Consider the following 24,877-nt stretch of genomic DNA (forward strand, 5'->3'; position numbering starts at 1 on the left):
ATTCGACTTGAACAGGTGATGGTGTTAGCTCGATTTTTCTAAGTTAATTGTTGAACAACAAATTCAATAAAATAAGTTCTAACCTAACTTAAAATTAGGTGCTAATTAGGTGCTAATTAGGTGCCAAAGTAAAAAATTAGGTGCTCATATCGTTTAGCAGAAAATTAAATTCACAATGGGTGGGGCTGACTGAATATTAAGTTGGCCCCCCCCATATAAAAAAATATGTAAATAATAAAGTTATAAAAAAAACAAATACGTAATAATTAGGTGCTAATTAGGTGCTCTCAGAAACTGTTAAGATATTTTTAAAATATATTTTTTTATGCCACTTTATTCTTGTCGACAGCGATAAACGCGATCGACATTCAAATCGAAAATGGTGTGAAATGGTACGAGCACCTAATTCGACGTTTATATATCTTAACGTAATATTAAATAACGAATATTTTCATACCAATAATTTTCGAGCACCTAATTTTTTAACAGGACTTTACTCTTGTACCGAGCATACCCGTGACCGACTTTTCCCAATATCTGTCAAACCGAATGAGCACCTAATTCGACGTTTACATATCTTAACGTAATATTAATTAACAAATATTTTGGAACCAATTTCTTTCGAGCACCTAATTTTTTGAAAGGACTTTACTCTTGTATGGCGGTAGGCGCGACCGATGTTTAAGTCCGAATATCTATCAAACCGAACGAGCAACTAATTCGGTGTTTAGATATCCTAATATCCTAATATCATAATAATAATTAACGAGTATTTTGATATCAATATCTTTCGAGCACCTAATTTTTTAAGGACTTTAAGTGACTGTGCCAGCTTAATAGACGTGCGACCGAATTAGGTGCTCATTCGGTTTGACAGGTATTCAGACTTAAATATCGGTCACGGGTATGCCCGGTACAAGAGTAAAGTCCTGTTAAAAAATTAGGTGCTCGAAAGTTATTGGTATGAAAATATTCATTATTTAATATTACGTTAAGATATATAAACGCCGAATTAGGTGCTCGTACCATTTCACATAATTTTCGATTTGATTTGTCGATCGCGTTTATCACCCCTATTAACCTGACACCCCCACCATGAAAAATCGAGTTCGAATATAGTGCATAATTAAGTGCTAATTTGTTGCTAATTTGTTGCTATAAGCGCGAATTTGTTGCTTCTACCGATTAACAGGAAAATCATATTAAAGGTGGGGGTGCTAGCTTAATGGCAAGCTAGCACCCCACTTCCGAAAAACACTTATAGAGAGTCGCAAATTAAAAAACAAATACACTAGAATTTGTTGCTAATTAGTTGCTCAAAGATACTGCAAATAGATTTTAAAAATATTAAATTTTTAAAAATACACCAATATAACATCATATACATATAAGCGTAAAGTCATTAAAAATAAGTAATTTTCAATATCAGTTTGTCATAAAATTGTTTCTTACATAAAATAAACCATTTCTTAATTTATTGCCTACAATTCAAATGAAAAAAATCATTCAAAACGAGTGGCGGTGTTATCTTGCCGCCAAGAGTAAAGTACATTAACGCAATTAGTTGCTGCGATTATTTTAGTCTTAAAATGTTTCCCTAATTAGTTGCTCGAAGAATATGCAATATCGAATTTGTTGCTCCACAATTAACTTAAAAAATTCGACTCGAACGGGTAGTGGTGCTGGCTGGCCACCAAGAGTAAAGTATATTAACGCAATTAGTTGCTTCGATTATTTTAGTCTTAAAATGTTTCCCTAATTAGTTGCTCGAAGAATATGCAATATTGAATTTGTTGCTCCACAATTAACTTAAAAAATTCGACTCGAATGGGTGGTGGTGCTGGTTTGCCACCAAGAGTAAAGTACATTAACGCAATTAGTTGCTTCGATTATTTTAGTCTTAAAATGTTTCCCTAATTAGTTGCTCGAAGAATATGCAATATCGAATTTGTTGCTCAACAATTAATTTAAAAAAAATAGAGTTAACACCGTCACCTGTTCGAGTCAAATTTTTTAAGTTAATTGTCGAGCAACAAATTCGATATTGTATATTTTTATTAGGAACTGTAGAACTATGAAAAGTGTTATCAGAACTCTTAGTATTTTTTTGAAATTCGTAGATTGTCGTGCCAGCTTCACAGACACTAGGAAAGTTTGTATCATCATGTAGATATAAACATAAACAATACATAAACAATTTAGGTAAATCTATGACACATTGCTGATTAAAATTTCATTATTATTAGAAAATGAAAAACGTTTCGAAATATTTTGAGGTTAATTTTTTAAGAATCTATTCGTACGTGTGTCATGATTGAACTCTCTCTCTCTCTCTCTCTCTCTCTCTCTCTCTCTCTCTCTCTCTCTCTCTCTCTCTCTCTCTCTCTCTCTCTCTCTCTCTCTCTCTCTCTCTCTCTCTCTCCCTCCCTCCCTCCCTCCCTCCCTCCCTCCCTCCCTCCCTCCCTCCCACCCCTCCCCCTTCCTCTCCCAACACCCCTCCCCTTCCCCCTCTCTCCCCCTCTCTGCCTCACTCCCCTCCTCTCTCTCTCTCTCTGTTTCGAAGTTTTGCGATTTTTGAATATTACAAGAAAAAAAGTAATGTAAATGAGATCATGTATGGATACATAAATATATAGTAGAGGAATATATATATGACCAGAGGCGCATGCGCGTTTCTGCGAGTCGATAATACATACATATACTATCGAGCTAACTAACACCAACGTCGCATCAATAATTCTGATGCAAGCATCTCAAAATCATAAAAGTTTATAAAGATGCATTTAATTCTCTTTTTCTTTCTCAAACTTATAAACCTTATGATTACGCAGGCCTGCGAGAATCAGTGTCAAAAAACAAAGTAGGTGAATCTGATAGATTTTTTGACGCTGAAAACGAGTCTGGCCGCAGTATTTTCCTAGCACGACAGGTTTTTAAGTAATTTGTGATTAAATAATCCAAAAATGGCTATTTCGGCTAATTTTATGAATTTATTATGAGGGAACTTAATTTTTTGAAATATTTCTGCTAACGAAAGGATCGTATAGTACTAATCTTTACTTTTCAAATCCATTTTTGATTGCCGCTGCACGATTTTTTTTCACAGAAATATACAAGTTATAAGACTGCTCATGCATAGTGGTCCAATAAACCATTCCAAATTAACCGTGTACCTTTCGATCTTACCACGAATCAAAATTTGGGTAAAAACATAAATTTTTGAATACCTGTCATTTTTTGGAATTAAAAATGATGGATCCAATGTGGCGGACAGAATCACAATAAAAAAGTATAAAATTTAGAAAAATTTATCAAAATGTAAGAATTAGATATATTTCTACAGGACTTTTTCGACAACCGAATCAGATGTAAGCCTTTTCAAATTTCAAGATCAAAACAATCGTACCTCAAATTTTTTTTTTATTATTACTGAGGTCTATTCCGTCCCCTAATCTATTATTACAATCTGGTCAGTAAGACCAATTAACAATTTAATTCTAACTTAAGATTACTAGAGTTAGTTAAACTTAAGGGGGTATTCTAGTCTAGAGAGTCGGAAAAATCGATTTTTTTTTCTTTGCATATTTTGCAAGTATTTGATATGAAAAATATATCTGCAAGAAGATTTAGCCCGATTCACAAAATTGACAAAGTTATAGCACCTTGTAGGGAGCGATCTCTGGTGTGCGCTCAGCCACTCGGGCCACGTGGCACATAATATAGCATTGCATCGGCATTTATATTTCGGTTAGGTTCGGTTAATGAATTGCTGGAACGTTGTTTAGGAGTAGAAACACAAAATAACAATGAAAATTTTTTTAATTTATTGATTTGGACTTTTGCTCCAAAACACTTTCATTCTGGAGCAAAAATTGTTGAAGTAACAACTTTTCTGGCAATTATTATCTTTAATGAAAGATTTATGACAATTTTGAAAATTATAAACGTAACGGGAGTGATTATTGACCAGCAAGCGGAAATGTATGCAAATTTTTGGAACGAAACTCATATCACCCGCACGGCATTCAATTGACCTCGCTAGAGACCAGAGAATAAATCGCAAAGAAGAGAGAGCAGCTCAGTAGGACTCCTATAAGCAGGAAGAAGGTCCCCTATATGGCTCTGAGCTAACTGATTGATCGTAAATAAAATTATTTCTATGTAATCAGTACGAAAAACTTTGAACGCGTTTTTCTCGAAATCACATTTTTCAAACTGGCGCCCATGATGTCTCGAAAATCAGTTGACCAATTGAATCGGGCTTATGCACACATCTTCAGCATATGTGTGGCTATAGCCCCTACCAAAATCAAGTCGAAAAATATTTTTTTTTAATGTGTACAGTCCTTTAATGATGAAAAAAAATGGCAAAAATCGGGACTTAATTTTCTAAACGACGCCATTTTTTTTATTTTCAATATTTTTTTTTCCTTTTGGTACCTGCTATAGCCAAATTCATACTAATTAAGAATCTTTTTGGTTTTTTGTTTCAAATAAACAGAAACATTCGGAATCATGGGCGCCATGGATTAACTTTTTTTTTCACGGTTTCATTTAATATTATATACTGAGCTTATTTATAATCATTTTCTAATAAAAAAAATTTTTTAAGGTATTTTAAATATGTAGGAAAAAACCTTATTCTAAAAAATCTTATACTTTTTTTTTTAAATTCGTAAAAATAGCATAAAAATTCAACTTCTAGATTAGAATACCCCCTTAAACTAAAGTCTGCCCACTGACATCCTTTTAGGTTTTAATAACTTAATTGCACTGATTAATTGCACTGTAGTATTAGCAGTGTCCCTGCTTTTGCACCGATCTATTTACTACTATCTATTTACTAACTCAAAGGGTTTCGTCCTTTTGAGTCTTCATACTAATTGTGAGTTATCAAGGAGTTGAATGGCCTCTGGATTCACATGTTTGTGGAATCGATCTTCATGACTTCTTGCAAACTTCTTGATTGTGTTATCAACTGTTTCCATCTCCAGGTCCCTATGGAGGTTATCGTCGCTATTTCTAATGTACCAAGGGGCATTTACGATGCTCCTCAGCAAATATGTAGTATCGAATTTGTTGCTCAACGTTTGACTTAGAAAAATCGACTCGGACGAGTGGCGGTGCTAGCTTGTCTACAAGAGTAAAGTATATTAATACGATTAACTGCTACTATTATTTCGGTCGTAAAATGTTCCCCTAATTTGTTGCTCTCTAAATATATAATATCGAATTTGTTGCTCAGCGTTTGACTTAAGAAAATCGACTCGGACAAATGGCTGTGCTAGCTTGCCTACAAGAGTAAAGTATATTAATTGCAATTAACTGCTGTTATTATTTCTAAGTCAAACGTTGAGCAACAAATTCGATATTATATATTTAAAGAGCAACAAATTAGGGGAACATTTTAAAATCGAAATAATAGCAGTAATTAATTGCATTAATATACTTTACTCTTGTAGGCAAGCTAGCACAGTCACTCGTCCGAGTCGATTTTTCTAAGTCAAACGTTGAGCAACAAATTCAATATTATATATTTAGTAAGCAACAAATTAGGGGAACATTTTAAGCCCGAAATAATAGCAGTAATTAATTGCATTAATATTCTTTACTCTTGTAGGCAAGTTAGTACAGCCACTCGTTCGGGTCGATTTTTTAAAATCAAACATGGAACAATAAAATCGGATTCATTAAAAATGACGAGCAACAAAATCATTGAAACGTTATCGATCGAGATATCTGATTAATTCTCAATTTCATAATACTTTTTTAATATGGGATAACTTTAGGAGTGGTTTTCGAAGTTTAAAAGTGGTGCAAAAAAATCGGGAATAGAGCAACTAATTAGCAACAAATTAGAACTAAAGAAATATATCGGTTTTTTTGTTTTTAAAATTTTTTTTTGTGGCTGTGCTAACTTTAATCTAAAGTTAATACAGCCACTATTTTCTCCGAATCAGCTGGAGCAACAAAATTGGGAATAGAACAACAAAGTAGCAACAAAAGAGCACTAAATTTATATATAAGTACTATTTTGCGATTTCACATTAGTTATTAGATATTAATTTTAAAAAATCAGCCATACAATCTGCGATAGTACACACGCACGACGATCCTAAAGAGAAGAGCGATCCTATTCTAATGTGATACTAGGCGCGCGGCAAAGTGGCGGTTGGGACGCTCTCCAAAACACGATGGAGAAACACTTTGCCGCGCAGTATTACGTTACAGTGGGACATCTCTTCACGAGCTTCTACTCGCGTGGATTGTCTGATCTTTTTAAATTAATATCTATTTATTGTGAAAAATCGCAAAATGATAAAAAATTGTTTTATTCGGTTTAATATGTTCTATCAGCACACGATAAGTAAAGTAAATATTACCGAACATACTGTATAAATAAAATTTAAAAAGTTTGAAGAAGCTGAAATTATACTTACTATTTCGGTTTCCATACGATTTGAATACTGTTATATTTGTACATAATTAGATCATTTGTAATTACTTCCATCAGAATGCAGTGTACGCCGAGTCTTCTGGCTACGAGGTAATATGTAGCCGTTAACACATATCTTTGAAATAATTCTGAAACTTATATAATAAATTGTATTAAAATAATTAATATTTAAAAAATATAAAAGTTATAGTAGTTCTTGTGCATAGCGTATGACAAATTATTACAGTATTTTAAAATACTTTAACATAACTTACATTTAAATATTTGATTTCAGGATCTGATATTATCAATAATTGATATAATTTTTGGATCTCTAAAATAGAAAATATATATTCTTCAAGTACACATAATTTGTTTTGTTTCTGTTGGATCCCAGAAATTGTCATCAATATTGTTATGTTTCTAAAAAGAAAATTGTTCCAACAGGCTCGAGAATATTGAATGTTTAGGATATTTACTTTTAAGGCGACATAGTACTTCTTGCGCAATTCCATCTAACCACGTATTTATAGTTGAATAACTTATATGTGGTAGAAAATATTGAGCCACTCTAGTAATTTTCCGTTCTAAAGGTTGCTTTTCATCCAGCTTATTTAGTAATAATTGGATTTGCTTGTGTATATACCGATATTGTTTTAGACAAATAAAAATTAGCTCAAAATTATATTTAGTTGTCAAATTGCAATTGAATGGACTGAAAAAATTTATATATTAACTAAAGAATAATTTCATTGATTTATAATGTTACAAACAATTTAGCTTGTTGAATTTTACCATGATAATGATTGTACAGAAATGATTTTATTTAGCTCATCTGAAACAAAATAATAAGATCTAGAATCTTCAACTATAGAATGTAGAAGATATTCCAATTTTTTTTTGTTAGTTTCCAATAAATTATTGTCGGTCATCAGTAATACATAATACTGTAGTTTTTCGATACGTTGTATTCCTGCCTTTATTTCTTTTTTAAAATTTAAATGCTGAAAAATTTTCTTCGGCTTCTCTGTATACTTTTTCGCAGCAGTAGAACATCTAAATTTCAGATAGAAAATTTTTAAGATGTACATTAGAAATAACTTCATAATCAGCAAAAGTTTGATTGATATATTTTCTTCTAAATACATGTAAATTTTTTAATTACATACAAATTAATATATACACTACTTTAAAAAATTAAGGGATTACTACTTTTTTTTTTGCAAACTTTAGGTCATTTTCGAATGGCCATATCTCTGCGAAAAATGATCATACAGAAAAAACAAACAAAGCATTTTAAAACTTGAATTCTCTAGTTTTCGAATCAATTATTCCAAAATTTTTTAGTACTCATCATCGAGTTATTCGACAATAAAGCGTTGAAGAAAAATTTGGAAAATTTTCATTAAACTTTGAAAAAGTGTACGGAGTTAAATAAAAATTCCCGATTGAATCTCGCTACTTTTAAAGATTAGACGTTTCTACTTAATTTTTTTAATTTTTTGTTGTACGATTTTTTTTTTGATCGAATTATTCGCTGTCAAAGCAAGAACCACACTTTTAACTTTGAACGCTCATAACTCATGATCAGATGATCGTACAGAGATCAGCAGAACATCATTAGAAAGCTGAAAGTTTCCTCTATAAGATGCTTTAGTTGATTTTTTAATAAAAAATTTTTTGTTATTGTTACATCCATTTTAAAATAATGTTAAAAATCAGGTTTTCCACATTTTTTATTAAACATGGCGCTATTTATTTTCATTTAAGAATCGTTATCGTCGTCGACGCCACACGTATACTACATCTATACACAAATGCATATATATTTATATATATAATTTTATTACGCTGCACTTACATATATGTATATACACATATGCAATAAATGTCAGTTTATACAGGGTGACCCATTTTAACTTAGGCAGCCAAATAACTCGAAAAATAAGCAAGATAGAGAAAAATGTTTTAGACAAAAGTTGTATGGTTTCGAGGGGGCCATAAGATGGTATCATTGGTTTGACCTTGAAGAGTCATTTGAAGGTCACTTCAATTTTTTTAAATGGAACATCCTATATATTTTTGTACATTCTTGTAGCTCATCTCGAGAGCTTTCCAAAACACTATAATTAAGTACATTTTCGTTAAGTACTTTTTGAGTTATGAGGCTTGAAATAATTTCTTAATTTTACATAAACCGTAAAATATCTTGTAAAATATTCATTTTTCGATTACCTTACCTTAATAGTTTTATGTACAAAATAATGAGAGGAATCAATTGGTGTAAAGAAAACACATAGTTGTTTCGAAGAAAAAATATGTAATTTGCAATTAACAATTCCATATTTTTTCTTAAAAACAACTATGTGTTTTCTTTACACCAATTGATTCCTCTCATTATTTTGTACATAAAAGTATTAAGGTAAGATAATCGAAAAATGAATATTTTACAAGATATTTTACGGTTTATGTAAAATTAAGAAATTATTTCAAGCATCATAACTCAAAAAGTACTTAACGGAAAGGTACTTAATTATAGTGTTTTGGAAAGCTCTCGAAATAAGCTACAAGAATGTACAAAAATATATAGGGTATTCCATTTAAAAAAATTGAAGTGACCTTCACGTGACCTTCAAATGACTCTTCAAGGTCAAACCAATGATACCATCTTATGGCCCCCTCGAAACCATACAACTTTTGTCTAAAACATTTTTCTCTATCTTGCTTATTTTTCGAGTTATTTGGCTGCCTAAGTTAAAATGGGTCACCCTGTATAAGTTGTACGATTGACTCATTTGATGAAAGATTACGCTAATAGCACTCTGTGACCATAGGTCTGTTTTTTATTCCTGCACTGACTGAACTAGTTCAAAAAGTGTACACTAAAGCGTTTTTTATTCCGGAACTGATGTAACTGATGCTGTTCGTTATTCCAGTGTAGCTGAACTGAGTGCACGAGTTCACTGGCTGCCCTAGGTCTGGAGGTAGAGTAAGCAGTGCAGAGTACTCGTGGGCAATTTCAACCGAAAGCAAACTGTCAAAAGTAACTGTAAAATGTAAAGATTTTAAAGGTTAAAATAAAACAGATTTTATAATATTTAAAAGATTTTATAATATTTATAGTTTAATATCTCAACATCTCATATAGTTAAAGTTAATTAAAGTTAAAATCGCGTTAAACCAATCGTTAACCAATAAAAGATAAATATTTGACTAATAGTAAAATGTAACAGGTTAAAAATTTATAAAAAAATTATTAAAAAATCATAAAAATTAAAATTTTTAATTTTTTTATAAACATTTTCACAATTTATAATATAATAAATAGTAATATATAATATAATAATATAATAATAATAATATAATAAATAATATTAATATTATTTTATTTATTTATTTTATTTTATTTAATATGTGACGCCATGTTATTCTTGCACTTCGAGCGTTTTTTATTCCCGCCTATACTCTCAATTCTCGCGTGCACTGATTCAGTGCAAGTTCAGTTCTAGTTCAGTCTAGTGCAAGAATAAAAAACAGATCTATTATCGATTACCGATAACCTATTATAACCGCACTTTCAACAGTTCTGTCTGAATTCGAGGTTAATTTTGTGTAACAATTCTGTAGTGACGGTTTTGATTCGGGTGGCTATTCTATGACGGTCTGTCGCTTTTTTAATAATTATTACCTTCGTATGAATTAAAAAAAAAGGAAAAAAGACGCTACAAAATAGTCTTACTTTAAACCCCTATTGTAAAAGGTAAATATTTATCTTTACACAGCCAGCCCCAAATGACTTGACCTTGATATATATTGTCAAGGTCATTGCCCTGAGTAACATCCAAAAGATTTTAGGCGTCGCTCGTTGTTTATTAAAAAATTATAAAGAAAAAAAGTCACGAATTTCACATAATCTTTAAACATCTTGTGCACTTAATGGAATGTTTTTTTGACATATACGCGGTTATATAATTATTTATTTGACGTTTTTAATAAGAAATATTTAATAAATTATTCAGAAGTATGGAATGGACCTCGTTTTGTGTGGAGAGTTACAAATCTATGTGGAAGCGTACAATAATAGACCTTGCTTCGCACCGATTCAAAGGTTGTGTGGGGTGAACCTCGCTTCACGTGGAAAGTTGCAAATCTATGTGAAATCAAATCTATGTGGAACTGTATAATAGGGATCTATTATTGTATGATTTCACATAGGTGAAGGTCCACCCCACACCATCCCTGAGTCGGTGCGAAACGAGGTCTATTATTGTATAGTTCCACATAGGTTTGCAACTTTCCATGCGAAGCGAGGTTCACCCCACACCACCCCTGAGTCAGTGCGAATCGAGGTCTATGGGTCCTCGCTTCGCATGAAAAATTGCAAACTCATGTGAAACCACAGTAATAGACCTCGTTTCGCGCTGACTCAGGGGTGGTGTGGGGTGGACCTAGCTTTGCATGGAAAGTTGCAAACCCATGTGAAACCATACTATAATAGATCTCGATTCGCGCTGACTCAGGGGTGGTATGAGGTGGATCCCGCTTTGCATGGAAAGTTGCAAACCCATGTGAAACCATATAATAATAGACCTCGTTTGGCGCTAACTCAAGGGTGGTGTGGGGTGGACCTCGCGTGTACTTTGCAAGTTGAAGCAAAGTTCACTTTCCGTGAAAGTCAAAGTAAAATGTATACTTTCAGTGTGAAACATGAACATCTATATGTATACAACATCAAAAAATGTTTCATTTGTTGAGGGTTGAACTCACAAGAATAAGTAATAGAAATCGTTCACAATGATGTCTAAGGAACAACTAAACACTTGTATATGAATAAGAATCGAGAATACAATTCATGTTCATATAGGTTATATATACTATAGTTCTATCTACACGGTGTCAATAAAATTTAAATTCCATTTATAACTTCTTATGTTGATAACTTTTCAACGAATCACGAGCGACGACTGAAACCTTCTGAAGGTTACTCAGAAGGGTGGCCACTATAACATATGTCAAGGTCAAGGTCATCAGAGATTGCTCCCCTAAAGTAAATAATTACCAATTTAGTGTTTCAATTACAAATTAATAGCACATAATTTGTATTACAGAGTCGGTTGCCGTCCTTGGACGGGATCGAATGTGTTTGTTCACGCTACGTACATGTTGGTGTGATTATGATTGTGATTGATATGCGTTATGGTTATAAGAGATACTTCATACGTAGTATTACTGAAATGAAAATCCTTTATTCTTAATGAGAGCTTTACAATGATACAACGATCTGAGAAGAACAATATTGCACCACTGCTGCCAACTCTGTCACTAAAACGAACGTTCCCTGGCACTAATGCGCGTTCTCGTATAACTGCGTAGCGCCAATGCGCGCGCTTTTTGAAAGAAAGGTATCATTCATGGACGTAATATACATGGACTCCGAATGCCCTTTGTTTTGCCAATTGAGTGAAGCCAATATCTAGAAAGAGAGCGAGAACAGGGCAGCTCTTTTCTCTCTCTCTTTCTTTTTGTTTTTTTACAATTCGTCTGCGTAGAGAGAGAAACAAAGAATAGAGGGGCTAGATTATCTATCTCTTTCTATATGGCTTTCTATTGGCTTCACTTTTTTGGCCATATGCGGCGTCCATATATACTATATCCATGGTATCATTATCCTTGACAGTGCGAGTCCTTTGTTCGAACTAAAATTTTGGTGTGCTTTGTTCTTAAGAATATCTTATACAATTTGAAACTATTACATTCGATGAGAATCAATATATAAGACTTCTAAATTTCTTCTAGAAATATCCCTGTCTAAACTATCTTTCCCTAATCTGCTCTCAACAGATTGAAACTACATTATTACGTCTTATAACATAGCGGAACAAAATGAGCAAAGAACCAATTATAATTAATATTTTTATTTGTTGCTCGCTTGTTGCTAAAAAGTTGTCAAAGCAAAAAATTTTGCTCTGCAAATTTTCTTAAAAAATAATGTTTCTAAAGGAAGATTAAAGTAGCGAAACAATATGTATTGTACATATAGCAACAAAATTATACATAACACTAATATAAAAATGTATTACTTTCAAAATATTCAATTTGTTGCAAAATAAATGTGATAATTATTTATAATACATTAACGAACATCTCGCCGATGATCTTGACCTTTACATATTGTAGGGGTGAGATTGCTGATTAATTTTTCTCTTTATTTTATTTGGCGGTCTCTTATGGTTTTTAAGATATTTAATGGAAAAGGTTTAGTGATTAAAACGTAATTTTCTGACTCCATAATACATTTATTACACAAATTACATGTATCAGATATTTGTTTACAATATATTCTGAGTTTCTGTTATTTAGTTTGCTCTATATTTAGCCACGGCCTTCGCTTCGCCTTGAAAAGTACATGCGTGTACACCGTGGATTCCGTCTCAGATATAACCTAACTCAAACCTATTTATGATTTAAAATCGAAATTAGGTTTTGGTCAGGTTTTGGTTAGGTTAGGTTATATTTTCTGAAAGTGAAGCCCCCCGTAGGGAGGGCGAAACCTACCTGTCCACGCATATATTTTGCAAGACAAAGCGATGTTTTCTTTACATTTAACCATGGCTTTCGCTTGCGAAATACATGCATGGACACCGTGGGTTTCTTTCCCCCCCTATGAAGGAGCTCCACTTCCGGAAGATATAACCTAACCCAAACCTATTTCTGTTTTATAACTAAAATTTGGCTTGGGTTATATGACCAACGTTTCACGTCTATTAAGCTGGTATAGCCACTTCAGCACAATCGAATAAAACTTATATATAAATTTTGTGCTCTTTTGTTGCTCACTTCTCGATTTTGTTGCTCCAACCGATTCAGAAAAAATAGTGGCTGTGCTAACTTTAGAAAAAATCGAACAATTTTTTATTTATATCGTATGTTGTTCTATTATACAGGGTGTATCCTGAAAAGTGGGAAGTATTGCAATGATGGATTCAGGACACAAAAATAAGAGAAAAAGTTCATATAGACATAAAAGTTCATATGTCCGATATGATCTTGTTTTTAAGTTATAGCTTCTTTTATTTTTCAACAGAATTGATAGTTAAGGTAACAGGAAGTGCACAAAATGACTACCTCTAACTTGAATACAAGCTTCAACACGTCTCATCATAGATTGTCTGACTTTTTCAAAAATTCCGGGTATTGCTCGAATATCCCGGCAACCATCTTCAACACGTTGACGAAGTATCTCGACGTTGTCAATAATATTGCACGATAGCGGCATGACATAGCGCCGTAGCGGCGGAGCGCTCACGCACACTACCAGACGCGCGGCTCACTGACGTGCGCCCGTTTAAAGGTCGGTGCTTATTGGCGCAACTTTACTCAATAATTACCGCTTTATTAAACATTATGGAAAAAAATGGTTCAGGACTTTTCGACTCGTTTTTTAATCAGGAATAACGCTATTTGCTCCGTGGGCGCTTTTTCAGTTACACCCTGTATACGATTGCATATAATTTTTTTTATATACATCTATTAATTTTATTATTTGTATTTATAATCTATTAAGATGAATTACTCAGAAATTATATAATTTAAATAATGATATCAGATTCTATGTCATCACAATATCACAATACGTCAAATTAAATTATAATACATATATATATATATATATATATATATATATATATATATATACAGGGTGTTCTAAAAAGGTATGTCAAAAATTTAAGGAGATATTCCTCACACCTGAAGGATGAAAAAATATTATATGGACATAGGTGCTTATTTCAGGAATTATGTTGAAAATACTGTTAGCTGTATTACTTACACAAGGAAAAATTTAGGATTAATTATTGTAGACGACAATCGTTTAATTAGGCTTATTTACATTTGGTTTTAATGTGACCTTGAATATGTTACAATAAATGTTGAAAATGTTCACCATTTTCCTGAATATAAGCAGTGACCCGTCGATGCATCGATTCACGGACACGTTCAAAAATCCCACCAGTGCGTGATATTCAAGATCTTCGTGACCGTATCACTACAGATTGCGAGACAATCCGCTGTACGCCAGGCATTTAAAAAGTTGTAGGTGACCTTTACGTGACCTTCAGGTGACTCTTCGAGGTCAAACTAATGGCACCATCTTATGTCCCCCTTGAAACCATACAACTTTTGTCTGAAACATTTTTCTCTAAATTGCTTCGTTTCCGAGATATAAATTTGTAACACTTTACGTGGGCCACCCTGTATATATATATATATGTGTTCTTATATGAATATTACTATAAATAAACATTTATACATAATCGTGTACTGCACATTTTGATGTTGAAATATTAAAAACTGTAACACTATTATAATTTTGTTTTATACTATAAAATATGCTTCTTTTTAGTCACAAAATTGAAATAAAACAATGATAAAATTAGTACAACAGTAGTGTAACAGTAAAAAAATTTGGAATTTATATTTATTTGAATATAATTTAAAATAATTTATATAACATATTCTTAAGTATGCATTAATTAAACACAATAATAAAATACAGGATAACTTTTATTTATAATGGAATAATAGAACATATGTGTAAAGAGATTGAAATTCTAATCAAGAGACATGGTAGTGTTGACGCGCAGCAACAACGAGGCATCGCGTGTATCGTTACACGAGTCAGCTCGTTGAAAATATCTTAGATTATCGGACCTTAATAATGGCTGAACGGATTGAATTCTTACTAAGCTTTCTGGATAGCGTTGATAGCTAGGTGGTTGAATTATATAATAAAAATATCTTTATTTTTCTCCAATGGAGATATCATGATGCACAGTCGAAATATGGAAATTTTTATTTAAGAAACGTTACCGTCGTCGACGCTACACGTATACTACATGTATACACAAATGCATAAATATATAGTAGTACTACGCTACATAGATATACAGGGTGTCCTATTTTAAATAATACGCTCAAATATCTCCGAAACGGTGCGTTAAATAAAAAAATCTTTCAAACAAAAGTTGTATGGCTTGAAGAGGGCCATCAGATGGTGGCAATGATTTAACCTTGGAGAGTCGTTTGAAGGTCACGTGAAGGTCACCTTCAATTTTTTAAAAGAACCCCCTATTTTTTATTGCATATTCTTATCTCGAGAGCTTTCCAAAACACTATAATAAAATATTTCTTCATTGAGTACTTTTCGAGTTATGAGGCTTGAAATAATTTCTTAATTTTACATAAACCATATAATATCTAGTAAAATATTCATTTTTCGATTATCTTACCTTAATACTTTTATGTACAAAATAATGAGAGGAATCAATTAGTGTTAATTGCAAATTACATATTTTTTCTACGCTAGTAGCACTGCGACATTACCGATTATCGACGTGATTATTATTGTTTATTAAAAAGTTATTAACAAAAGAATTCCCACGAATTATATGCAACATGCGACCATATGAATTCCTAAGCAATGTTGATTTGACTTCTAAGAAGATCAAGGTTATTTTAATTTTCTATGCAAAGCAAGGTCCACCCTACATCACCCCTAAATCAGCGCGAAACGAGGTCTATTATTGTACAGTTCCACATAGGTTTACAACTTTCCATGTAAAGCGAGGTCCACCCCTGAGTCAGCGTGAAACGAGGTCTATTATTGTATGGTTCCACTTGGGTTTGCAATTTTCCATGCGAAAGTCTACGAAGTTTACCCCACACTACCTCTGAGTCAGTGCGAGGTCTATGGTTCCTCGCTTCGCATGGAAAGTTGCAAACCCATATAAAACCGTACAATACAGACCTCGTTTCGCGCTGACTCAGGGGTGGACCTCGCTTCGCATGGAAAGTTGTAAACCTATGTGGAACTGTACAATAATAGACCTCGTTTCACGCTGATTTAGGGGTGATGTAGGGTGGACCTCGCTTTGCATAGAAAATTCAAATAACCTTGATCTTCTTAGAAGTCAAATCAACATTGCTTAGGAATTCATATGGTCGCATGTTGCATATAATTCGTGGGAATTCTTTTGTTAATAACTTTTTAATAAACAACAAGCAACGGAGAAAATCTTTTGAATGTTACTCAGGACAGTGACCTTGACAACATATGGCAAGGCTTTCTAAAGTTTTACATAAAATGTGAATAATTTCGATCCACACATATTAGATTTAGAAGAACAATTTCATTTTGTGCAATAGCAGTTGTCACACCAGAAATTGTCCAATGTATACAAGAAAATCTTATCCGCAGAGCGAATATGTATATACAAATAGAGAGTCTGCATTTCGAATATATGTTTTAAAATAATTAATTGATCCTTTTAGAGTCAAGAAAATTCTGAGAAACAATCTGTTGAAACAATAACTTTGAATCAAAATTATTCACGTTATCTAATCTATCTTATTTTACTTTCAGTCATTGCTTCGGTGATATCAAATAGAAAATGTTCTTTCATTAAGTAAATTGTTTTGAAAATAACGATATTTAGTTATTATACATAGTTCTTGTAAAATCTTTAGCAAAATAATAAAATAGTGTATATGCTCAAAGCTGTGTAAGCTGTGCGCGCGTCGCCCCTGATTCATGCGTAATCTAAAGCGCTTATTCGTCAGCTTAAAGTCGCTCTCATTAAAAAAAGTAATATTCAGACGCAATTTTGCCAAAGGAAAAAGTTGTTTCTTTTGGCACGAACTATCACGCTGTGTATTCCGTATTCGTGAATTCTGGTACATCCTGTATATCGATATACAATTATTACTATTTTCAACCATAGACATATTAACATAGACTGCTTATGAGGCAGTGAAGCCCGAAGTTGGAGTGTCCTTCTGAGAGAAAAGGATAACATGAATTTACTTGTGTATCTGTCTTTTTCTAATGAATGTACCAGCGCATCAGTATGCGTGACTTTAATAATCTGAAATTGCATCATGCGTGTGTCAGAAAAAGACAGGCAACCCAACTAAATTCATCCTTTTCTCTCAGGAAGACACCTCCATTACCTTATAAGCAGTCTATGTTAATGTATCTATGTTTTCAACGAATCAAATTATTCATAAAAATGCATTATATGAGTTACTGAATTCACTAAACTTTTATTAACTAAATAAACAATATGTTTCATTCAATAAATAACTTAAATTATTAAAATAATAACATACATGTACTTTTCGACTATTGTTTTTAAGGGAATTAAGCGATGAATATCGATTAAATGTAAAATAAATATGAAAAATTAACATAACTTATGAGTGAAAAATTACCTCTAATAAAATTTCATTTTCCAAAAGTAATTGCTCAATATTATTTGCTATAATCTTTTACACGTGGACTTAAAACTCACAATATCCTTTATGCTGATACTTTTGTTTTCCAGAATGATTGCAATTATTTCGTCTGGCAAATGTGTTATTGTAGTCATCGTAAAAAATTCAATGATTCTCGAAAAAACTCGCAATAAATATTATTTACTTTTGTACTAATTTTATTGTACTTATTTGTCTAACACGTGTGAATCATAAATGTGAGCGCACAAAGTTATCTTCTATCACTGTCTGAGATACATATGTAACGTGCATTTTCTTCGATGTGAACAAGACCTTAAAGAAACATGCATTGTTCTTAATACTAGAAATGTATCCAGGTGTTTGGCTTACGAATCGGGATAAAATGGACATAGATTTCTTGATCTTGTTTGGTCAGTAAAATTAGTGAATAGAGGCAAGTATCACAATCTCTTAGAAAAAAATTATAAACTATACCTTTTAACTGTTCTTGAGATTTGGTTATGGTTTTCTTCCAATATTATTTTAATAGAATTTTTCGACTCTATGACTGTCAATTGCACATTATTTCTAATAAAAAACTTATTTGGGGATTTCAATCGGTCGATAGCTTCAACTTTTAAAAATTCAGTTACATCATATAGAGTTTGTAATTCTTTTCTTTCTCTCATAATCTATTTTAAATACTAAAAACGAAATAATTATAAAAACGAAAAAATTATAAAAAATCAAAAACCAATGAAGCGAAATGTAACAATCAAGTTTCAATCACTCGAAAGTGATATCAATTTTAATCAGAGAAATATACAAAAATCATAAATCCATAGAATCATGGAGACTATAGATTTTTAAAACGAAATAACTGCGTTCTTTTAAAAATAAAATCCATTTCGCAATAACCTAAAGTGAAGAAAAATTATCATCATCTATTGACGTTCTTATTCCATACTTAATAGACACCACATTTATTGACAGCAGAAACAAAAGATTTGCTAATTAAGAAGTAAATAAAGTAAAAAAATTATTCATTCTGGTAGAGAGAGAGAGAGAGAGAGAGAGAGAGAGAGAGAGAGAGATGCAATCTCAAAATACAATCTTTAAATAACAAAGATATCGTATTTCGTTTTTTTTAAATTTTCGTTCTTCCTGAGAAGCCTGTTCAATAAAAAAAACAAAAATTTTTACTAATGTATAAACGATGTCTGTGTTTTTTTCCACAAAAGTTATAAGAAGTACCAAAAAATTTTTTCAATATTGTGAAAAAATAAACATTTGTGTCATAATTATGATTTTATAAAGGCATAAAAGTAAAGCCGTATGAAAAATATAAGTTAATAAGACATATTTAAAATACCAATAAATATTTACAAGAGTATATGCACCGATTAAATATATCATTAAACGATGTCACGTATTAAGCTAGCGCTCGCAAAACAACAACCTTTTATATTATTGCTCCAACAGATTACTTCAGATATATTTATATTTGATTTTTATATGATATTTATTATATATTTAAATGTTTAGGGTTATAAATGTCTAGCATGATAAAAACTTACGATAATTACATAGAATATATCTTCCAAATGTATCTGTTAGTTATCTTCGGTAATTATTCAGATATACGGAGCCACTTCCGATTTCAATAATTTTCACATATGTTGTCAAGGTCAACACTCTGAGTAATGTTATAAAGATTTTAGCCCGCGCTTGTTGTTTATTAATAAATTATTAACCCCAAAAGAGTTTAATGAATAGAACACAATTTTACGTCATAGAATGGTTATATGACGTGATCCACCAAATTTTAGTAAATTTTCTTAATTTTACATAACCGATAAACCGATTAGATGCTTTCATTCGAATAATGGCTGCTATGTATCCTATCAATGAAAATATAAATGAATTATAAATTACAATAGATAAACATTTATGCTACTTCCTAAAATTATTATTCTTTATTTTAAATACATTTAATACAATTAAAAAATATCACAAATGTATGTGTACACACACACACGCGCGCGCGCGCGCGCGCGCGGGGGGTGCGAGGGGGGCCCCCCTCCCGCAACCACCCCGCCGGTAGGGGACGCATTGCGAAGAGTTAAATCACAATGGATATATGCCGTAAGTTATAAAGCGAGGTCCACCTTGTCTACCGGCGGGGTGGTTGCGGGAGGGGGGCCGAAGGCCCCCCTTGCACCCCCCCGCGCGCGCGCGCGTGTGTGTGTGTACACATACATTTGTGATAATTTTTAATTGTATTAAATTGTATTAAATTTTATATAAATTTAAATTGTATTAAATGTATTTAAAATTATTATTTTTTTATATAACAGCTAAAATAGTAGGTTTATGGAAAAAATGCATATAACCTTTTTTGTAGTTTTTCAGCGGCTTTATTTTTTGCTTAAAATTTTTTTTCTCAAATCAATATTTTCGGAGATAAAAAGCATTAAAATTGTGAAATTCTTTTGTTAATAATTTTTAAATAAACAACGAGCGCGGGCTAAAATCTTTATAACATTATTCAGAGTGTTGACCTTGACAACATATGTGAAAATTATTGCAATCGGAAGTGGCTCCGTATATCTGCATAATTACCTTATCTTCTATTATGGAAACAGGATGTGTTTACAGTAGCGTATTTACAGAGAGGTTTATAATTAATTCTAAAAAATGATTTTTCGAAACATAACTTAATCATATATGGTTGAATATTCGTAAACAAAATAACTTTTTATTTGATGATAAAGAAATTTCACAATTAAAAAGAATGTTTAGTGGTGGGGTATTTTTGAAAAATTAAAAAAAATAAAAAAAATTTTTTGTCATTGTTGTAAAGTACTCTTGAAACCATTTAACTTTTAATTTGAAAATTTTTTTCTATCTCTTATAGTTTCGGACATATTCGTCTCGAAAGAAAAAAACCGATTTTTTTTAAAGGGGTGTTTTACCTCCTAGTCATGCGTATAGTCACGTATAAAAAAAATACATGTCCCTTATTTTTGTCAAGAAAACAACATATTAGAAGCTCATCAAAATCGGAGGGGAGACATTTCCGTGCCTTTTCTTGTTAGAAATATCGGAACGCTAACCCCGCCTCTCATTTAGGTCCATTTTTCTAAGTCAAATATTGAGCAATAAAAATATTATTTATTTTGAGAGTACTTAGAACATATATATTTAGGATTATTCTAAAGATATCTTAAAGGGAATTATCTTACATCTTATTAGGGAACATCACATTTCGCCATTTATGTTTTTATTTTATCAATTATTTTATGATAATTCGAGATAAACATTAATATTAATGTGCTTTTTCATATTGATGCTTGATACTCAATTTCAACATCTGAATACGTAATTAAAAATAAAGATATCAATTTGTTTTTTTTTTTGTTATGTGATCTTTTGACGCTAAAAATGTGTCAAACATCAATATAAAAAAGCATCTTACAACTCATGTGCTTGATCAATTAAGAAAGAAATATCGCGTAATTTGTTAATAAATTATCTCTACTAAACTAGTAAGAGCAAATTAGCAAAATCAAATCTATCAGATTATTTAGTATGCATTTTGTATTAATTTGTATCACTAATAATAATTTTACGTCGTGCTATTTTGAAAAAACAGTGACTATTATGGTTCTGCTATCTTAATATCAAGCTAGAAGAACCACAATAAAAAAAACAAACTCGAAGGTGTAAGGGTGGCGGATTTAGATCGCGGTTAACGGCGAGATCACGTGATCAGGAGATGGTCGAGCCGGTCGAGGGATTGGTTTTAATCGCGGAAGCGGTAATGGAGATTAACTAAGGAGATTCTTGGGATTGAACACAAGTATATTCTTTGGAATATCCACTTGGAGTTTACACAAAGCCGAAGGTCGGCAACCGTAAATACAAGTCCGAACGCCGGTAGACCTATGCCGAGAACGCGCAGTTACGATTACACTGCCAAGGAGAACGGTCACGACTACGAGGCAAGAAGGGACTGTATCTTACACCGGAAAAGACCGCGCGAACGGAACGTACGTGTTACCGTGAACACGGTCGGAAAACAACTCGCCGACTTCGCGACCGGACGTGAACAACAACTGCCGGACGTCAAAACCAACTACCGACCGTGAATCTCAATTGCCGGTCGTGATCGTCAACCTCGCGCGCGGCGCCGCAGCCAATCACATTGCGCTACGTCACATATCGTAGCGCACTAGCGCCAAAACAAGGCGACGGAAGTACGCCAGCGCCACAACATGGCGACGGTCTTACAGTTCGACCATTCTGACATTTCATTCGACTCGAATGAATACACTAGAGGAAAAAATTAGCTCTGAACAATAAATATTTGAAACAAACGAATTAGCAAAATACACCGAATAATAAAATAAAATTAATATCACTCGCAATCTTAAAGCTAATAGCATACATTTAAGGAATACGCAAGAGAAACAAATTGAAAACAATAACGCTCGCCACTTAGAGTTAAAATCTTAGAGAAATATAAAATATACATACAATACAAGAGGTATACAAAGAAATATACATAATATACATTAATTACTCATCTTGAGAATTTTTAGATATCGGCTTAATCCATAATTTTATTCTGTCGGGTGATAAAATGGAGTTATAAGGTCTGGATGATAAATTAAAACCAGGTATGTCTTTAACGACATATCTGTTTTTGTTTAATACTTTAGCGGTCATGTAAGGACCTTTATAACTAGGTTTAAGTTTTTTGTTTTCGTCCGATTTGACAGTCGTATCTTTAATTAAAACGTAATCGCCGACATTATAAAGGGAAGGCTTTTTATGCCTTTCATCGTAATACTCTTTGTTATAATGCTTAACTTTATTAGTAGCTTCTAACGCTAACTGACGACAAGATTCCCTTTCTACGATGTGGTCGAAATCGGTTTTCGCAATGTTGTTTAAAAATCTAGATAGATTAATATCAGAATGATCTCTTTGATCATATCCAAGAAGTAATTTGGAAGGGGAAGTCTTCAGAGAAGAGTGGTACGTGTTATTAATAACATTGTATAGAGTTTAAATGATCATTCCAATTTAATTGATCATCCAATACCTTTTTTAAAGAAGATTTGAGAAATCTGTTAATTCTTTCAGCCAAACCATTGGCCCAAGCAGCAGCGACTGCAATAAGTTTATGTTGAATATTTCTACCTTTTAAAAATTCGGAAAATTCTAGAGAAGTGAAAGCGGTCCCTCTGTCCGAAATTAAAGATATAGGATTACCAAAAATATTAAACAAATTAGTTAAATGTTTAATGACTTCTTTTGAACTTGTTGACCTCGTTGCGAAAAGCCAAGTGAACCGAGTAAAAGCGTCTACAACTAATAAAATATGTTTGAATCCGTCTGGAGAACAAGAAATGGGACCGAAATGATCAATATGTAAAGAAACAAAAGGAGAAGTTGGAGAATCAGTTATTTGCATCTCACCCTCGCGAGAATTAACAGCAGTATTTGCCATTAAACAAGTTAAACAATTGTCAATGTAATCACGCACTCTTTTCTGAAGAGAAGGAAACCAATAATTGGAAGAAATACCTTGAATAGTTTTTTCAAGCCCACAATGAGCTAATTCATCGTGATAAACGCGAATAACGTTGTTGACTAATGCGTCGGGCACGACGAAACGATGTTTGTTATGATGTTTTCTGTAAACAAGACCATCGAGTAAAATAAATTTATCATCGTCCTTAAATTCAAGGTTTTCAGCAATTTCTTTCAATCTATTGTCAAGTAACTGCCTATATTGCAGTTCGTTTTCAAGTGGCATTGCCTGAACAAAATTCACAGCTCTACTAAGAGCATCAATGTGAGACATTCGACGACCCTCACGGTGAACGATATTAAATTTGTAATTCTGAATTTTCAAAGTCCAACGAGCAATTCTGGGATTTAAATTGGCCTTGTTAATAGCATGAACAAGAGCGTTACAGTCGGTAACAATAGTAAATTCTAATCCGTATAAATAAATGTGGAACCTTTCAATAGACCTAACAATCGCGAGCATTTCTAACTCGAAGCTATGATACCTTGATTCAGCATCATTAGTAGCTTGGCTATAGTAGGCTACAGGAGACCAAGTTTTAGCGTCTTGTTTTTGAAGCAATATACCGGCAACGGCAACATGGCAAGCATCTGTATGTAGTTCAGTAGGGAGCAGAGGATTGTATAATCTTAAGACCGGATAGGCCGTTAAGTCATGTTTCAATTGATTAAAGGCCTTCAGACAATCCTCATTAAAACAAAAAGATACTGATTTCCGTAATAAATTATTTAAAGGTTTAGCTTTAATCGCATAATCTTTAATAAATTTCCTAAAATAATTAGTGAGACCTAAAAACCTTTGAACCTCAATAATTTTACGGGGTTGGGGAAAATTTTGAATAGCATTAACGTGCCTTGAACTCAAAGTAATTCCTGAAATGGAAACAATATAACCAAGGTACTCGATCGTCGTTTTCAGAAAACAACACTTCTTATAATTAAGCTGTAACTCGTAACGCTTAAGCAGCATAAGCACTTTTTCAAGAGTATCTAAATGTTCTTCAATAGATGAAGACGGAATAAGAATGTCATCTATGTAGACTAAAACTTTATCCTCCCTAATAAGAGGTTGAAGTATTTGAACAATGCGTCTCTGAAACTCAGCAGGGGCTTCGCAAAAACCAAAGGGCAAACGGAGATATTCAAACTGCCCGTCAGGTGTTGCAAAAGCAAAATACTTAGTAAAATCCGGGTGAATCTTAATATGGTGAAAACCATCTTTTAAGTCGAGAAGAGTAAAAACAGCTTTACTGCTTAAACGTGCCAAGCAATCTTTAATAAGAGGGAAGGGATATTTTTGCTTGATAACACGACTATTTAACGGACGCAAATCGACACAAAGTCTAAGAGAACCGTTCTTCTTTCTGACTGGAACTACTCTTGAACAGTACGGCGAAGTACTATACTTAATAATATTTCTGTTTAATAAATCATCTGTAATTTCTCTGATTTGAATCCGCTCGGACCAAGCGAATTTACGGGGAGCGTAAGCAAACGTTGAATTGTCTTTTAAATTAATTTTAACTAAAAAGTTATCTTCGATAATGGGGACTGGAGTGTCCTCTACTT

General features: G+C 32.6%; 1 protein-coding gene and 1 long non-coding RNA gene across 11 annotated transcripts in view; one reads left to right on the top strand and one right to left on the bottom strand.

Moving 5' to 3' along the window:
* Arl4 (ADP ribosylation factor-like 4) overlaps positions 1-24,877 on the top strand; it is a 71,080-nt gene that overhangs the window by 17,630 nt on the left and 28,573 nt on the right. For 5 of the 10 annotated variants that reach the window (XR_014437833.1, XR_014437834.1, XM_083094416.1 and 2 more), the window contains exon 2: positions 9,373-9,492. The exons of 4 other annotated variants lie outside the window; for them this stretch is intronic. The gene's annotated coding sequence lies outside the window, so the exon portion shown is untranslated. The remainder of the gene's footprint in view (positions 1-9,372; positions 9,493-24,877) is intronic. One more of the 10 variants, XM_083094414.1, reaches the window with a different exon arrangement.
* On the bottom strand, positions 5,079-6,934 carry LOC145968721 (uncharacterized). Its single transcript, XR_014437835.1, has 4 exons — positions 6,916-6,934; positions 6,712-6,770; positions 6,441-6,591; positions 5,079-5,135 (listed from the first exon to the last, which is right to left on the bottom strand). It is a non-coding gene; the product is annotated as an uncharacterized LOC145968721 (long non-coding RNA).

This window comes from Camponotus vicinus, unplaced genomic scaffold (genome assembly GCF_025532165.1).
Source record: "Camponotus vicinus isolate PSW18456_S1 unplaced genomic scaffold, iyCamVici1.0 SCAF_3, whole genome shotgun sequence".
In the NCBI taxonomy this organism is placed as follows: Eukaryota; Metazoa; Arthropoda; class Insecta; order Hymenoptera; family Formicidae; genus Camponotus; species Camponotus vicinus.